The sequence below is a fragment of the Equus przewalskii genome, chromosome 7 (assembly GCF_037783145.1).
Source record: "Equus przewalskii isolate Varuska chromosome 7, EquPr2, whole genome shotgun sequence".
Taxonomy (NCBI): Eukaryota; Metazoa; Chordata; class Mammalia; order Perissodactyla; family Equidae; genus Equus; species Equus przewalskii.
Genome location: NC_091837.1, coordinates 8,165,922 through 8,184,278, shown reverse-complemented (window position 1 = coordinate 8,184,278; position 18,357 = coordinate 8,165,922). Strand labels below are relative to the sequence as shown.

The following is an 18,357-nucleotide window of genomic DNA, read 5'->3' as shown; positions in this document are numbered from 1 at the left end:
TGTGGCTTATTCTATGCTGCAGTTTCTTTATCTGTAAAATGGAGATAACAGTATCTACCTATTAAGGCAACTAAGATTCAATTAGATGAGTTATATATAAATATTAGCTATTAATCAAGGAATTTGCCCACTACTTGTTATGCGCAGTTCTAGGTGCTGGAGATAAAGCAATGAACAAAACAAACAAGATCCGTATCTTCAAATAGTTTTTACACGAGTATGGGATAGAAAGACAGTAAACATAAAAAATGGATAAATAATTGCAGAGTGCTGTGGAAGAAATACCACAAATGCAAGGATATTTTTCATTTGGCTAGTTAGCCATTTTCCAGAAAAGTCAAGAGTATAATGTTAAAATGCAACTCTGAGGAGGGGAATCGCTTAGGGCCTAAGGTAATTCAGTCCTGGTTTGTAGAATTCTTCTGCGGGCTATTGTGGACGGGTTACAATTTTTGCTTGTTTGAAAACTCACTTCTTCCAGCTGAGCTTTAGTTGAAGCAGTTTGAAATTGTATTCCGGGTAGAACCTTGAGCACAGGATACTTACACGCCTTACATTAAATTAGTTTTATCCTTACCATGACTACAGGTGAAAGATACTATTATTGTTCTATTTTACTGGTTAAGTAGAGTGAGGCGTTGTCTCGCCCAGGGTATGGAGCTTGGAGAAGATGCCTCCCCAAATCTGTAGGACCACCTTTGGTTTTTTCGCTGATCTCCTACCAGTTTCTCCCTCCTTCTCCAGCTGCGCTTGGTCGCCAGCCTCTCCCGCGCCCCTGGCATTCAGCTGGTCTGCAGCCCCGCCCACCTCCTGGGGCGTGGCCACGGGCCCGGGCCCCGCCCCCCCGCGCCGGCCCTCCCTCTTTCCCCCAACCGCGGGCTGAGGGCCCGAGCGTGCGCGCGCACCTCCGCTCGCGGCTGGCTCGGCGTCGGCAGCGCGCTCTGTGTGGCTGCTGCCGCCATGTTGTTGTGGTTGTGAGAAGGCGGCGGCAGCGGCGGAGGAGCAGCCGGACCAGACGCTCCAGCGGTCCAGGCGCTGCCCCCCGCCGGCCCTGGCTGGGAGCCTCGTGGGGTGGCGGAGGAGGCCGTGCCGTGGCGGGCCTGGCCATGTCCTGCCGCCCGGTAAGAAGCCCCCCCCCCCTCCTCCGGGGGTGAGGAGGAGCTGGAGGAGGGGCCGGCTTCGGCCCCGGCGCGGCGGCTGTCACCCTCTGAGGGGGCGGCGGCCTGCGGGGGCCTGGGGACGGCGTGCGTGGCCCGGGGAGGGCTGTCCTGGGCGCGGCCGCCGCCGCCAGGGGGAGGCGCGGGGAGTGGGAGCGCAGCGGCGCGGGAGAGGCGGGGTCCCGGCCCGGGCGGCCTTCCCGGACCTGGCGGGGACGGGCCCATGGGGTTAGGGTTGTGAGGCGATTCCCTCGGGGCGTCCGGGAAATGCCCTCGGACCCCCGGGAGGTGAGTGTGCCCCCTCGCCCCCAACCGGCTCTGGGAGACCACCCTGCCGGGAGGCGGGAGGTCGGGGGCCGGCCGAGCCCCCGGGGCGAGCCGTGCGGGCCCAGGACTTGTGGGAAGGAGGAGTGGCCGCCTGCCTGGGCAGCAGGGTATCCTCCTGACCTGGTAGTACTTGGTGGAAGGATAGTTGGGAGGCGGCTGAGGGAGCTCTGGGAACACTGGTCACACAGCCCCGCAAGAGAGTCCACTGTTGTTTCTTAGGTGGAAGTCGTGCTGCTTGATGGATTGCATTGTGCAATGCATGATGGACCCCTAAGAGAATGTTGGTTGTACTTTGAGTTGGAGTACTGACCTCCAAATGATAGGGTAGATTTTAGGGCCACTTGAATAAACTCCTCTGGGGTCTGATAATCTCACATGTGAGTTTTGCACATGGGCTGCTGTTTGGTATTGGTGTTCAGGTGTCTCTCCAGACCTAGGCCTAAATTCTTGATTGTTTTAGTATGTTGACATCCCCCTTGTTATCTGACAGTATCTCTTTTTCTTTACAACGAAAAAAAAGTGCTCGTATTCTTCTAATTGAGGTTCAGCCTAGTTTCTCATGATGTGGATGGTGACACTATCAGAGGCTTGGGTTGAATTACAAGAGATGATTTCTTATGTAGAATGTTTGTGATTTGTACATGGAGAGGTGACGGGGACCGTCTCCCTTCATGCTCAAGGCTGTAGTTTTTGCTCAGAGACCAAGTAAGGTGTGTTGGTGGCATGTAGAGTCGTCCCTTCTAGGGCCTGTGACTTGGGTCGGTAGAGGAGCTTGCAGAATGACACTGTTTTTGGTAAACCCAGTACAATATGTGATAAACTAAATTTGAAGGGTTCTAGAATTTTAGATTGGCTGCCTATGAAGGCCTCCTTCAGCTCTAATTACCTCCCTTGTTTTCAGGAGACCCAGAGCAGTTCAAGTGACTAGCACAATGGCGCAGCCCCACTTGTAGTTAGTTAATGGCAAGCCATAGAAGAACCCAAGTTTCTCAGCTTGTAAGCCGGGTTCTTTAGTTCACTGGTTACCTAGTTAAATACCTGTCATCACAAGTAGTATGGACTGCCTGAAATGGTGATTCCTGGACCTCACACCCAACCTGGTGAATGAAAATCTCTGAGAGTGGGACCTGGGAAGCCATCCTTACAAATATCTCTGAATGATCTGGTCAGCTAGGTTTGTGAACTTATGCTTTAGGTTACCTTTGGTGTTCCAAAAGATTCCCATTAATGATGACTCCTGAGAGTGCTTTTAGTTGTTTATAGACTTTTTTTTTTTGAGGAAGATTAGCCCTGAGCTAACTGCTGCCAATCCTCCTCTTTTCGCTGAGGAAGACTGACCCTGAGCTAACATCCATGCCTATCTTCCTCTACTTTATATGTGGGATGCCTACCACAGCATGGCTTTTGCCAAGCGGTGCCATGTCCGCACCTGGGATCTGAACTGGCAAACCCTGGGCCGCTGAGAAGCGGAATGTGCGAACTTAACCACTGCGCCACTGGGCTGGCCCCAATTGTTTATAGATCTTTAAGATTCTGAGAGGTAGGGAAGAAGGGGAAGCCTGAGAAACTTAAAATTGAGCATCTCTTAAAATATAATGGATTTATGTAGGAGAAACTGATTTGTTGCCAAAGTTATTTGTGCAGGTCTTCAGGAACACATTCAATAAAATTAGATATTCCTTGACTGGAGATAGATCTAGAGATATATGGAAGAATCCAGAGGAAAGAGACAGAGAGGCCCTCGAGGCAGTAAGTTGTCTTCTAGCTGACAGAGGGGTCCACCAGAGGTGCTTTCCAACATCCCGACATCATGGTTGCTCCTAAATCATCTGACTCAGGTTTCTAGTAAAGTGAGGGTAGGGTGGGTGAGTTAGCAGTCATTTGAGACACAGGCTGTCAACCAGGAAGGTTTACTATGGATTGTGAAAAGTCCTTGAAATTTGCCCCAGGTCATGAGGAGTGGTAAAGTCAGTTTTTAAATCTGTTGTAGTTCTGGTTAACACCTTCTGTGGTGAAGTGTAATTCTGAGTTACTGGAGGAGTATTCATATTGGAGAGAGGGTGTGGCAAGGTTTGTTACGAGTTTGGAAGAGTTGGCAGAAAATGTTATTGTAGTTGTGTAGGGTAGTCAAGGAGTTTGGTAAATATCCTGTCAAATTGTAGAGTAGTAATTTGTCTATTTTGTTTCTTGGTGTCCAGTACCTAGCATAGTTCTCAGCATACATTATACCCTCAGATATTTGTTGAGTAATGAATAGTATTGAGATGGGAAAAAGAACAGTTACGTTGGTTGATAACATTAGTTATTAAAAGCTACTTTATATCTTACATTGGATCAAAAAGCTGGTTTTTAGCCCACATGGTTGGAAACTTTGAGATTCTTTTAAGAGATTCTCTTTTCTAAAAACTGTCATTGTATCCCTCTCCCCTAGTTTTTGGTCTTAAATGTGTCTTAATTTTTTTAGGTTTTAGTGACTTTCTCTTACGAACACATTCTATTATGTGTAGAGGCATTTAGAATAATGGGAAGCTGGAGATTGGCAGAGATTCTCTGTCATTAATTGACTGTGTGACTGCTGTTGGGAATGTCACTTCTCTGGGCCTTAAGTTTTCTCATCTATACAGTTAAAGGCCTGTACTTGTTGATCTCTAGCACTGTCTCCAGCGTGATTGTACAAATCTTTAAAATAATTTTTAATTGTTATTTGATGTTCATCTCATACAGGGAGGTGAACCTTTTAAGAAAAAAAAAGAAAAAAGAACATTCTGTCTTGGGTTCTACTTTTAGCTTGTGAGTTTTAGACATTGTCCAAAAGTGCTCTGGAAATTGAGTGCATGTTGCAAGTATTATGCAGAAACAACATGCTTGTGCTGTCGTAACTCACTTAGTGTTGAAATCAAAATGGATTTCACATAGGGAACTTCATAATTTAGTGTGAAGCCACAAGATTAAGAATGGTTTGGGGGGAGTTTGTGCAATTTGTGTGGCCACTTGTTTCTTACAAGACCACCCAATTCTCTAATTTTCTATGGTGAATTTATATGTAATTTTGTAATCAGTTAAATGTTGACTTAAGTCAAAATAAGAGATCAAATCCATGTTGGATTGAATTAGGATTCCCAATGATTTTAGAGGCTACCAAAATTGTTAACATTCGTTGTTATTTTTAATCTTAATTTTATGATACCAGTATTAGTATCATGCTTTCATCTTCACTTTTGTATCTAGAAACTTAACATACCTTTAAAGTTCATATTTGTATTAGATGTTCAAAATAAAAAAATTGTTCTAGTATGAGAGTGGGTAGACTAGTAAGTCCTGGGTTCAAGCCTGGGTTGTGCTCCTCGTTAGCTGTGTTGTTTCTGGCAAGCCACATACTTCTCTGAGCTCCAATTCCCTCATTAGTAAAAGGAAGAAGAGTAACTTCTCTCTTACAGTCTGTCAGGAAGAATCAAATGAAATAGTGTATGTGAAAAGCAATCTAAAAATGTAAAAGAATGATAATAGAATCTTATTGTATTAGTATCCAATTTTATTTTCTTGGAAGAGTTGCTTGTGGAGCAGTGGTAAACTTGGTATGTGTAGTCAAGTCTGGAACTTACTAATGTCTCTGATATGGCAATAGAAAAGATTTTTGCTTCTGTATTGTGCTTGGAGAAACCTTTCAGCACTTGCATCCTGTCCGCCAGTAGGAATAGTCACAGTGTTGCGGGAACTTCTGGGGGATCTGGGATATCTCACATTTGTGCCAAGGTTTGCCCTTGGAATAGGCTTGCTAGATTTCTCTCATTTTGTTTTGTTGGAATGGTGATGGAAGGTGGTAGGGTCAAGGAGTTTAGTATGTTCTGTGTAAAGTTTTAAGGCTATGTTTTCTAAATGGCAGGTGGCAACGTCATAGGCTAATGAAATCAAGGTAGTGATTTAAAAAACATTAAAAAAAGAAATAGAAAATATCAGCATATTGCAAAAGGTAAAAGTATTGATTTGAGGAACTTTTAAAAAATTTTTTATGTATGTGTACTGGATTGGAAGGTAAAATGTATTTTTACTTGAGTTGTGGTAAAACTTTGAAGCACTTGCTTTAGGGACATGTTACCTGGGCTTTGCAGTTAGGATGACTGTCTATAAGATAGTAAGGCGTAAAGCAAATGAAGAACTACAAGGAAATTGTGAAATTGGGTTAAATTAAGGCTATTCTGTTAAGGGTGGAAAACCTCCTAGTTCTGTTATAAATTGTGGGTTTATAGAACAAGGTTAAGACATAAACTTATGCTAATATTCTTAAGCACTCTCTTCCCTTAAATGGACTGCTTGGTAGCTACAGAGGTCTTGTCTTGGTGCTGACTACTACAAAGCATCATCTTGGAGATGTCCAGGCCTGGATCTGTTATGTGCCTATTTGTGTCTTCGCACAATATTTAGAATAATTTTGTTATGAGAGATAGTAGTAAGCTTTCCTGATTTCATTTCTTTGAGTTCTAAATTTAATTCCTTTAGTAGCTGATGCTTTTGTAATTTACTCGTAGAAGAGAAATATAAATTCATTTAGTTCTCTGAATTATTCATAGATTGATAATCTGGCAGTGTGTAAGGAATTATAATTATATTGATAAATCCTAACATATTTAAGAAGAATTGGTATAAAGACAAGATGACTAACTTGAAATAGGGTAGTTCTTATTTTTTTGTTCCATGTAAGATAAAACTAATCTGTAATTGTTAAGTATTTAGATTGATTCCACAAACCACAGGGGGCAAAGTAGAGTGTTTATAAAGAGTTTTTGGAAGTGCTACAGGGCAATAATAAGGAGTTTTAACTTAATCTCATTTTTAATTTCAAAATGAAATTATTTCTGATTGTGAAAGCTGCAGTACGTGTTCAGTATGGGGGAAAAAACCCTATAAAAACAAGAATTGAGATAACCCAGGAGAATAAATAAAACTAGAGATGACCCATAAGCCCATGTAGATGTAATGTTTGGTGTTTTTCTTTTTTTCTTATACGTTATTTACTGAAATACTTAAAAAAGAATGACTTCCCAAGTCAAATTGATCTTCCCTTAGTGAGTCTTTAGTGTTCTGTGATATGGATGTATCATAGTTTATAGCAGTTCTTTGTTAATGGACATTTTCAATTTTTCTCTTAAAAGAGTGCTGTGACGAACTTGTTTGGATTTTTTTGTTCATTTGTGCTGTTATTTTCTTAGACTAAATTCCTAAAAGTGGGCTTATCTGGTAAAAGGCGATGTGTATTTTAAATTTGAATATACTCAAGGTGCCCTATAGATGGGATGTCTGTCTTAAAAGTCCCACCAGCAGTATATTAGTGTCTAGTTCCACATGTTCTTGCTAGTGATTTATTATTTTTTAGCTTGTTGTGGGATTTTAAAATAGTTTGGAAATAGTTTTCCTTTTATTTTTTTCAGCATCAGGTCTTAGCGTCTACAGCTGAAGTCTGTGGAAGGGGCAGATAAAAATGAAAGTGCAGTGACAGGGAGTACTTTATACTTTAGACAATGGTCTTAAACTTTTTGATTGCTTATCCCAACAGTAAAAAAAAAATTTGAGCATTAATCCTCAGCCCTTAAGTATTTACTTAGTTTACAAACAATTAGTATAGTAACTGGTTATTGTGTACCTTACAAATATAAACCAAAAAAACCCAAGAAACAAAAAAACCCAGAACTAACAAGGATGAGAACTAAATATCTTTCTCCTTTACCCCTTTACAAGTGGAGTATTTGAGGTGCTTCTTGAGGTGTTCTGTACTCTGCTTTGGATATCACTGCTTTAGATTCTTAAGATTTAATATTGGCCTTTTATAGATGATTGTTTTGGGGGCATTTCTAATAGTTCTGCACATGGTCCAGCCTAGTTGGAGTATGATAGTCTTTAAAGTGTCCCATGCTGTTGAGAGAAATATCTGCAATAAGGGCCGACATATAAACCTTGCTCATAAAGCATCAGTTTGATACCTTTTATCATTATTTAGGTGGCTGAATTTGAAAAGGGCAAATCCATACGATAGGAAACAGTCTAATTAATTAGCCTATTTCTCTTAGATATGAAGAACTGATATTGTGTGGAGTATATTTTAAAAAGTCTATGCTTTATGGAAAGCAGTTTGTTTGTAACATATCCCTGTTTTCTAAGAGCTTAGGTCTTAAAGACTGAGTGAGGGATGAATAATTGCTACTTGCTTTTCTTTGCTTGCAAAGTACCACAATTAACCTGTCACTCAGTAACTCCATTTGGAAGAGCCTGAGCCTGTAACTTTAAAAAAATGCTTTCTTGGGCTGAAACTTTCCATGATGAATCTTAGATTAAAAGGTAACTTTTTCCCTAAGTTTGAATAAGTTGCTTTTGATTGCTCCTCCCCCATAAATTATGAAGTCAGGAAATGATGCTTTTTGCATTAGAAAAATGAGTCTTCCTTTCTCCTCCCATCATGGGGAACTTAATTTCAGTTATTTCTTATGGGTCTTTGTCAGAGAAAGATAATTTTGAAGTTTTAGAGATAGTGGAAAGAGAAACTCAAGTGATTCTTTTTTGCCAGTTAAAAGAAGAGATAATTTATATTGAAGATGATTGCTATATACAGTGCTCTGGAAAAAAGCCCAGGTATCCTTGTTTATCTTAGTGCTTTCACGTACATCTTCTTAGATCCTCATAAGGATTTGAGAGCATCATTTAATCAGGGGTGTGAGGACTCCTGTGAGGCCACATGCCTTGTGATTGATGTCATATTTAAAGAGGTAGACTGTAAGCTGTGTAGAAGTACGTATTCATGGCTGTTCTCCCTCACTCCCCAGCACTTAATATAATTCCTGGTACTCTATCAATATTTATGGACTAACTGTTTAAACTTGTACATATTTATTTACACATGTACGTAAGTTATAGCATTGTAAAACCAACACTTACCGTTTTCTGTAGATTGTTCCTTCATCTGATGTGCACAGAAAATGTTTTTGTGGGAGAGACCATTAATTTTACATCAGCCTTTCAGATATCCTTTTACCTCCTCTTAAGGATATCTTCTTGGTGACCAAAAAATTAATCTTTATGTAATTCCTTTTACTGTGTGTGACCCTCCTACTGGCAAGACTATGGTGTATATGTATATTACTTATTTTTATAGTAGGCTGCTATTTATAAAGGAAACATACTCATTCGTTAGTCTTTGGGTATATGATAGTTCTTGAAACATGGACTCCATGGTTTGCCATGGGATGAATGAAAAGGAGGAAGTGTGATTTCTCTCACTTGTGTTATTCTCTCCAGTTCCCTGTACACATGGTTTTGGCTTACTCTGAAAGCACTGAAGAAAATTCATCTTCTATAGAACTAGTATGTTATTTCCTCTTTGTTCTGCTGTACATAAAATCCTCTTTAGTAAGTGAACTAATACACCTTTAACATAAGAGAGATCCTGGAAAGACAGGAATGGAAATATTAATAGTGATTTATTTCTGGCTGGTGGGATAGTGGACTATTTTTTGCTTCATACTCTTCTGTAGTTTCCCAGTTTCCTATAATGAGCATATGTTATAATTAGGGAAAACTGCTATTTTAAAGTGTGTTTTAACGTCTTTAGTTTTCATTGGCTGTCTTCTGAAGGTTTTAGTCATAGTCCCCAGTGGGAAAGGGGATAGTTAACTGGTTCCAGTTCCTAAGCAGAGTGGCAACTGTAGGAAATGGTATGGAGGAATGAGGCAGGCAAGCTGGAACTTTCTCATTATAAACCCCACTGTGACTGAGACAGTCTGGGCTTTGATCAAAGTAGACACAAGAGGACCTTCATCTAATCTTTTCCTTCCTAATGAGCTGATTGAGAACTATGAATGAGGCCTTAAAAAGAAAAATTGGATTCTGTGAACTCAAACACAGGACTCAACCTGAATTCCCATTTCTCCTGCTGACTTGCTGTGTGAACTTGAGCAAGTTCTGAGCTGTGTGTGTGTGTTTTAAATATCAAGTGGGGTTATAGCAACTCAGATGTGATGTGGATTTTGTACACGTAATTTGAACTGGAAGGTATTTAGACAGACAACTTTTATTATGACCGTATAGTGTCATTGGAGTTTTGGTGTTAGTATACTGCTGGGAGTTGAGCCACTATAAGTTTGTATACTCATCTAGTGATAGTTTAGGGAGATCTGTGTAATATATCCTTTACAGTTTAAGTGTTTCGATAGAGCCTGTCAGTTTTTGCTGTTAGTTTACTGCACATTATAGTTTCTTAAATGCTTGTGTTAATAGATGATATATCATTCAGAATCTTAGATTTCTAGGGTAAGACATTTGTAATTATCTACCCTTACTTTATTCTTTTAAAGAATAAAGTTAAAGTTAAAGAGCAATCAAGGTAGTAACAGTGGGTACTAGTATAAGTTTATGGGTTTTTTTTTTAGTTAGAAATTTTATAGTAAAGAATGACAGGCTTGTCAGAAAAAAATACCCTATAGAAGTCTACAAAGCCCATCTTCCTCTGTTCCCAAATTCCACAACTCTGGCTTTCTTTTTTAAAAAATAAAATTTATATATTTCAAAAATTTAGAAATATGTGGGGAATATTTAACAAACGTCATGTACCTAATTTAATAGATGTTGATTTAGATTTAACAGATGTTGACATCTTGTCAGATTTGCCTCAAAGGTGTATTTATATTTATTTTTAAAAATTAAAATATTATACAGTTGGAGTCCTTTTTGCACTCCTCTTAGATCCTGTTTCCATTATCCAGAAGTTATTTATCTTTCTTAGCCCATGCTCTTATATTCTTGCAAATGTCTGCATGCATTTAACATGTAGTATTACTGTTTCAAATATATATGGTACCTTAGTATACATATTCTGCAATTTGAAAAGCTTGAAATTTATCTATGTTGATGTATGTATGTTTACTTCATTTAATACCTATATAGTATTCAGTTGTGTGAATAGAACACAATTTTAGTCCCCTATTGATAGTTGTTTTTGATCAATATATAGATTTAAAAGTTTACCACTAATAGGATCAACCTATACATGCTGATCTACAATTTGCTTTTTTCTCCCAGTGATACTAGTGTATTACGGACGTTTTACCCTATCACAGAATGTCGATTTACCTCATTTTTAAGGACTGTGTAGTTTTATTTATCAAGTCCCTTACTGATGGACATCTAGGGATTTTTTTTTTTTGGCATTTTTTTCCATATCACAAAAAGTGCTGTTACTGATGGATATTCTTGCACTTTATACTTTTGAAGAACTGTGAGATTATTTTTACAGAAAGAATTCTGCAGAATAAATTCTTGGAGAATAGAATTATATACATAAGTATTGATGCTTTTATATTACAACTAAACCAGTATGTATATTTGTAACTTTCTTGTTTCTGGTATGTTCGCTTAGCTCTGTTCAAAATGGGTGCTACATAAGAGGTGCTGAGATGGATAGCTTCATAATATAAAGCAACTAACACATTAAAATTGCGCAGTAGAGACTAGGAGGAGTCCCAGCTTTTGATAGATAAGACACACAAAGCTGTGTTTGGGGAATAGTTTTAGTTTTGCTAGCACAGAATAGAAGATAGGTGATTCAAAGAAAAGTTTGTAAAGTTTGTTTGCTGCAAAATGTTGAAATCAAATCATTAAAGTGTTTGAATTTTCTTTTACTCTCTGTACTAAGACTTTTTAGGCTTTTGAAGTCAAAGGCAATTTTGGGGATGATGTATCTGGTAGCAGTGTGCATAACTGGGAGCAGGCAAAGATTGGAAAGCAGAGAATAATCTGTACTGTACTCAGAATTAGGTAATAAAAACCTGAATTAAGGTGGTAGTTCAAGTGGCTAGATTAAGGTAAAAGATTGTTAGTTGACACCCTAAAGGAAATATACAAACTAATTAAATGGGAGGTAAGCAGCAATGGTTCAAAGTTGATGAGTTTTGGGCCTCAGAAAATAGTGATAACTACAGAAATGTGGAATTGGGAGGAGGAACTGGTTTTGGAAAATGACTAAAATGAAACCCTTCACACATTTAACATTGGGACCAGAGGATTTGCAAGTAAAAATGTCCTGCAGGAGCTTGGAGATAGAGAATTTGAGGTAGGAAGAAAGATATGCCTCATCTGGATGAGATCTTGAACCTAGAAGAGCTGAAGATTGAGGATTACATTTAGGGAGGTGGGAAAAGAAGATAGAATTAAAAAACTCTTAAAATTAGGTTAATGAGGCAATGAGGCATAGTGGAGGCCAAGGAGAAGAGAAGATTTCAAAAAGAGTGGTAATTAAGTTTGAGTGAGATGAAGGGAAATGAGGGCTATGGAACTAATCGGATTTGGTGATCTGTACTAGATGTTGGTCATAATTTTCTTATATTAATTTTAGCATAGTAAGGGACTGGGAGTGAGTTGGCGATGAGACAGCATATACAGAGCCAGTGCTGTTCAGTACAACTTCCTCTGATGATTCCTTCTGACATTTGATATCTGTGCTGTCTAGTACATATTGTGCACTTGAAATTTGACTAGTTTGGCCAAGTAACTGAATTTTAAAATTTTATTTAATTTTAATTGAATTTGAATAACCACACGTGGCTGGCTAGTGGCTACCATGTTGGACAGCACAGATTATAGACTCTTAAAATGAAACAGTAATGTAGATGAGCAGTAGGAGGAAATCTCAGGATAAAATAGAAGCATTTAGTTATTTAAAAATTTTGTTGCAGCACCCTCAAAATGGTGTTGGAATTATATATTCTAGTGCAAACCACATTTTTACATTTTTTTTTGTGTTCGATGTTGGCTATAATTAATTGACAATGCTTTTCTACATATAAGAGCAAAATTAAAGAATGTAATTTAAGAGAATTATGGTCTGAAATTTGTTTATGACTTCCCTACCGTTTTTTTCTTCTGTCCTGCCTTTTTAAAAAAAATTATAGTTCAGTTTTTGTTGATGAAAGAATAATATATTTATTGACACATTTTGAGTCTCTGTTTTCTCCAACTAAAACTAACTGAAAATTTCTGTCTTAGAAATCTCATTGGGGACAGAGGGAATAACAGCTATACTTGACTTTAAATAGATCAATGTCTTAGATATTTTGTTGCTTGAGAAATGATTTGCTTTGAGAATGTTTATGGTTCAAAATTGGGTATTTGATAGTATTGAGAGAACCTTTCTTACTATTTGGCTTACCTAAATACATTTTGTTTGCAGGAAGAAAAATTAAAGCGCATATGAAAGAACCCATTCATAAGACAACATACTTTGTGATTCCATTTCTATATAGTTTAAAAAACAGACAAAACTAGTAGATGGTAATGGAAGTCAGACTAATGGTTATCGTTGGCAGTGAGCACAAGGGAGACTAGGGGTGCTGGTAATGTTCTACATCTTGGTCTGGGTAGTGATTTCATGATTGTCTTCAGTTTATGAGAATCATTGAGTTGTATACTTATGATACGTGCGCTTTTTTGTATGTATATTGTACCTCAGTTTTAAAACTTTTACCCCTTCTCAAAATTCTAATGAACATAATCAGCTGAATTTGTCTCCCTTTTGTTCATACGTGAATACGCTTAATGATGAAAGATATTTTACCCTTTTAAATTATGATATAAAACATACAGAAGACTGCATAAAACAAATGTATAGCTTAATGAATTTTTAAAATGAATAAATTGGAGGTTTTTTAGGGTTATGTCATACCTGTGTCTAACAGAAGGGAAGGAGTTCCTGGAGGGCTAAAATTTTTGGAGAGAAAAAAGTTTTGAGGATTCTCAGAACACCAGATCCTTGTCTTGGCTCTACCTTCACCTACTATCTCTTTGGGCAAGTCATTTAACTTACTTGGGCCTCAGATTTTTCTATACAACAGGGATAATAATACTTAACCTCCTTTGCAAGGTAACTTGGTGCAATTCGGGTAAAATTATAGGAACATAGAATACTATATGCCTTTAGGCCACTGAATTTGTCTTTTACCCTACAGAGCAGAATTGTGGTCTATAACTTCAAATGGTTTGTTCAAGGACACATAGCTGATGATTATTAATATCATTCATTTATATTAGCTTACAACTTTCTGAAGCTTATTTAAGTATGCCAGGCACTATTCTAAGTGATTTACATGTCTTAACTCATTTAATTGAATAGGATTATTCCCAGAGGTGAGTTTATTGTAAAAATTTTACTGATGAGGAAATTGAGGCAAAATGAGATTAAATAACTTGCTCTGGTAGTTGAGTCCTTGAATCTGAGCTCTGAACCATTTTGCTCTACTGCCTGCTTAGGTGAAAGCGCTTAAAGATTTTAGGCTGGGGTGGGCCTGGTGGTGCAGCGGTTAAGTGCGCACGTTCCACTTTGGCAGCCCGGCGTTCGCCGGTTCAGATCCTGGGTGCGGACATGGCACCACTTGGCAAGCCATGCTGTGGTAGGCGTCCCACGTATAAAGTAGAGGAAGATGGGCACGGATGTTAGCTCAGGGCCAGTCTTCCTCAGCAAAAAGAGAAGGATTGACAGCAGTTAGCTCAGGGCTAATCTTCCTCAAAAAAAAAAAAAGATTTTAGGCAAATATTACGATCTTCTAATAATCTCTTGGAGGTTTTTGAAGTAAAATTTAGTTTTTTGAACCCAAATTAGGAGAGGAACCTCATTTGTTGTGACTGTTGTGATTCTGGAAGAGATTGATGTTAATATTTATTGCTTGGGTTTTATCCCCTTCTTGACAAAGCTCATTTTCTTCTTCTTTTTTTTTTTTTTAAAAGATTTTTTATTTTTTCGCTTTTTCTGCCTGAAGCCCCCCGGTACATAGTTGTGTATTTTTAGTTGTGAGTCCTTCGAGTTGTGGCATGTAGGATGCCGCCCCATCATGGCTTGATGAGCAGTATCGTGTTGGTGCCCAGGATTCCAACCGGTGAAACCCCAAGCCGCTGAAGTGGAGCGTGCGAATTTAACCACTTGGCCACGGGGTCGGCCCTTCATTTCTTTTAAAACTACTAGGATGTAAACACTAAGTAGTTTTCTTTTAAAAATATGCTTTTTAATCATAAGGAAAAGTATGGCTACTTTACAAATAGTGTTTAGATTTCTAAGCAAAACGTTGGTGGAAGGGAGTTTTCAAATTTGGTCTCAGATTTAATAAGGTTTAGTGTTCCTGCTTTGGTTGTTTGAGCAGCATCTGGTCCTTGTTTTCAGAGCAATAATTAAGATTCTGTCACATTGGTGGTTTAAAAAACTTTTTAAACTAAGGTATAATTTACATACAGTAAAGCTCACCCTTTTTGAGTGCAGTTCTGCAAGTTTTGGAAACACATATGATCACTGCTATTGATCAAGGTACAGGATAGTTCTATCACCTCAAAAAATTTCTTCCTGGCCCTTTGTAGTCATCCTCTTCCCCCACTCCCAGTCTGGCAACTACTGATCTGTTTTGTCACTATTGTTTTGTCTTTTTCACAATTCTGTATAAATGCAATCATGCAGTATGTAGCCTTTTGAGACTGGCTTTTTTTATTTAGTATAATGCACTTTGAGACATCCATATTTTGTGTATCAGTAATTATTTTCTATTGCTGAGTAGTAATAAAACTTGCTTTAGTAAAAGAAATACAACTTTCTTTTGTTCCTCTAAATAGCAGAATAGTTATGTAATTGATTATGAAGAGTCTGTAAATAAAACATGTTTACCTCTACAGAGTTCCTTCTTCCTTTTCTCCCCTCCCCCAAAATGACTGGCACTATTAGTGTTGGTAGCCAGAGTTTCATGTGAACAAGATATAAAACTTATGTTTTGTGGTTTATGGTTGATTAGCTACTTGAATTAAATTATCCTCTTTGTTCCTAGGTAGTGAACTTTTTCTAACAATATGGGGCCAAGAGAAAGAGATGGGACCTTTTTACCTTGGAAAAGAGATTGCAGGCAATTTTTGCAAGTTAATGTTTTGCGTTCCAATTCTGACCCTGCAGAGGACTTCAGAGACTATGGGTAGTTTGACATTTTCAAGAATAGTATGTGTGCTTGTGTTTCTTTTGCTTAGTCTAGAATCTTAGCTTAAGCCTTTCAGATTTAAATGTATCCTATGATTGAGGTGCGTAGTGTACAGAGCTTCTTTCAGCATGTGTATTTCTTCTGAGTTAAAATATTCAGAAAACTCAATATTGTGTTTATAACTAAGAGATTACACTTCACATATGTTGATTTGGTAAGTGTATGTCTCATTTGTAGGCTATCGTCTTCTGGCTGTTTTACATGGAAATACCTGGAGATGCCCAATCTTGACAGTAATGGGAATTGCAAATTAACAGTTCATCTCTTGTATATGGTTGATTGATCTGGACAAGACTTAGGCACTTTACTTTTCCTGAGACTACAATGATGGTAATCCAAGTTTAGAATTCCAGGATAGGGTTGCCAAAATTAAAACCATGGGAATATGGAGGTAGCAACTATGGGACCAGTATTACAAATAAAATTTTTATTAGCTGTGTTAGTTGCACACTTAACTTTCCCTGCTACTGTGTAAAGTAGACAAGGCAGGCCATATTATTACTCTCACTGTATAGGTGAAGAAATTGTGTTTTGTAGCCTTTAGGACTTGCCTGAGGTTGTACTGCTAGTGAATAGCTAAACTAGAACTTGAAGCCAGATCTTCTGATATCAAGTTGGATGCTCTTTCCGCTATTGGAGTTCAGTATGGTGAGTAAGAGCTCAAGCTTGGGTTTGAATCCTGGCTCCACCACTAGTATCTCCATGTGACCTTAGGCAAATTCCTTAACTTCTCCGTGGTTCAGATTTCTGAGTTTTAAAATGGGGATAATGATACTAACTGGTCAATAGTAATCTCTCTGTATATGCTAGTTGCAGTTGTTGCTGCTGTTAGAACAGTGATAACAACTCAACAACACCACTCCCTTTTTCCATAGGAGTCAATGTTAGAATTAAAAGAAGGTAAATAAATGCAAGAATAGTCAAAGATGATGGATTTAGAGCCCAGGAGAATAAGCAACAAGGGAAGTCGATTTTTGGCAGAAAGATGAGGAGTGTTGGGTGGGTATGTGTGTGTGTATCTTGCTTTTAAACGTGGGAACAATTGGACATCTAAGTCCAAATAGGTTAGGCAGTTGGAGCTGTAGGATAGGGCTGAGAAGGAAGACAAATGCTAGAGGTAAACTTTTTAATTACCGTCAGAGGTGATGTATGGGAAATTTACTTTGTACTTATACCAAGATTTAAACAACACCAACTTGTTGCCCTATATTACATAAGGTTCTTAGAGCTGTTTGTTTTATAAGCAGTAAAAAGCTTATCATACGTTTTCCATTTTTAGTGGTTACACAGAGAATAATACAGAAACTCAGCGCATATCCTAGTATAAATAACAGGGAAATCCATCTCCTTAAAATTTCATAGATTAGTGAATACTTCTTGAGCTCTTTCACCATGTGTATAACTCTTAAGGGCTAGGGAATTCTGAAGTGTAATTTAGAGGATAATGACATTCCGTACTTGGGTCCTTGTATGTGGGTAAGGTACTTTCTTGGGATAAGATAATGTTCTTTTAAGCGTTCTAAATTAAATGTGCATTGTTTGAAGTTACTTGTTAGGAAATATCTTGCCTTTAATTCAATAGCTGCTATATAAATTATGTTTTATATATTCTTAGTATTTTTGAATTTGCAATTATTGTATATTTATACCTTTTCCTCTTTGGATATTAAAGCAACTGTTATGGGAACGTGTTTTAAATTTATACACTAAAACCTGCATAAGCATGTTTTAAATTATGGTAAGTTTTTTAAACCTGAAAGTCTGTATATATTAGTTTTTTCTCAAAGTCATTATGTATCCTTTTACTGACAAACCTGAAACAAACTCAGCATCTCAAAGTCCAGATTCATCCTAAACATTTGCTTTCATGTCAGTTCGGTTTATAGAAAGAACTTTGGTGTCTTCTAAAGGGAACAGTATCATACATGAGTATTTATCTTACTTTGTATACCCTGAAAGCATTATTACTGTCGGTTTTATTCCAACATAGGAGCTTTCCTATTCCTGATCTGTGGAGCTACTTCACTTGCACTACATACAGCCCTTCCCTCATTCCCAACAGTGTTCTACCTTCTTAAAACTAAAAGTTACGAAATTTTTGTATTAATGGGTTCCTCTAAAAAGGTACAATAGAATAGATTTTTCCTTTCAGAGATATTTGGTGGACCTTCAGAGAATTCTAGGTATCTCAAGCTTTTATTAATTTCAAAATTCTTCAGCTCATTTACCTGATACAGAAAAGATAACTTTTCTTCCCCCAAGGGCATAAAAACTTTTCAGTGTACCCATTTGCGTAAAATCTACTTAAACAAAATTATCAGGAGATTTCAAGGACATTTTTGGACACTTGCACATAAGAGAATCTTTTAACATGATACTACACAAACTCCCTTGCATTATTCATCCCTTTTCTTACTAAAACATGTGAGTGGCTTGCTTGGATATGTATCTGTGTCCTTTCTTTGATAAACACTTTGAGGGAGTCTTTTGAAATGCAGTGTTTTGGCCACCATTTCAACTCTACAGAAATATGGTTTCATGATAAACTCATCAAAAAGCACATTGGCAGCAGTCCAGAAGCTGACTCACCAAGGAGTAATGATAGACACTTTGAAGGGAATGGCCTATCCCAGGGTCGTATTTCAAAGCTTCATGCTATGATTACATCAGTGAAAGGCAGCCAAGAAATCAAGATGAGATCTTGCTTGTACCTCCTGGGAATAATGGTAGGAAGGACTTCCATAGTAGGATGCAATTAAGATTTTTTCCTAACAATCTTGTAAAACTTGGGGATGGGAAACAAGGTGAAGATTCAGAATTGTGGTGACCTT

At 38.1% G+C, this 18,357-nt stretch overlaps 1 protein-coding gene across 49 annotated transcripts in view; it reads left to right on the top strand.

Moving 5' to 3' along the window:
* Nucleotides 1-851: 851 nt before the first annotated feature.
* Nucleotides 852-18,357, top strand: part of MTMR3 (myotubularin related protein 3) — a 142,076-nt gene continuing 124,570 nt past the window's right edge. For 16 of the 49 annotated variants that reach the window (XM_070628593.1, XM_070628588.1, XM_070628582.1 and 13 more), the window contains exon 1: nt 852-1,121. The gene's annotated coding sequence lies outside the window, so the exon portion shown is untranslated. The remainder of the gene's footprint in view (nt 1,122-18,357) is intronic. The other 33 variants (XM_070628592.1, XM_070628587.1, XM_070628565.1 and 30 more) reach the window with 7 other exon arrangements.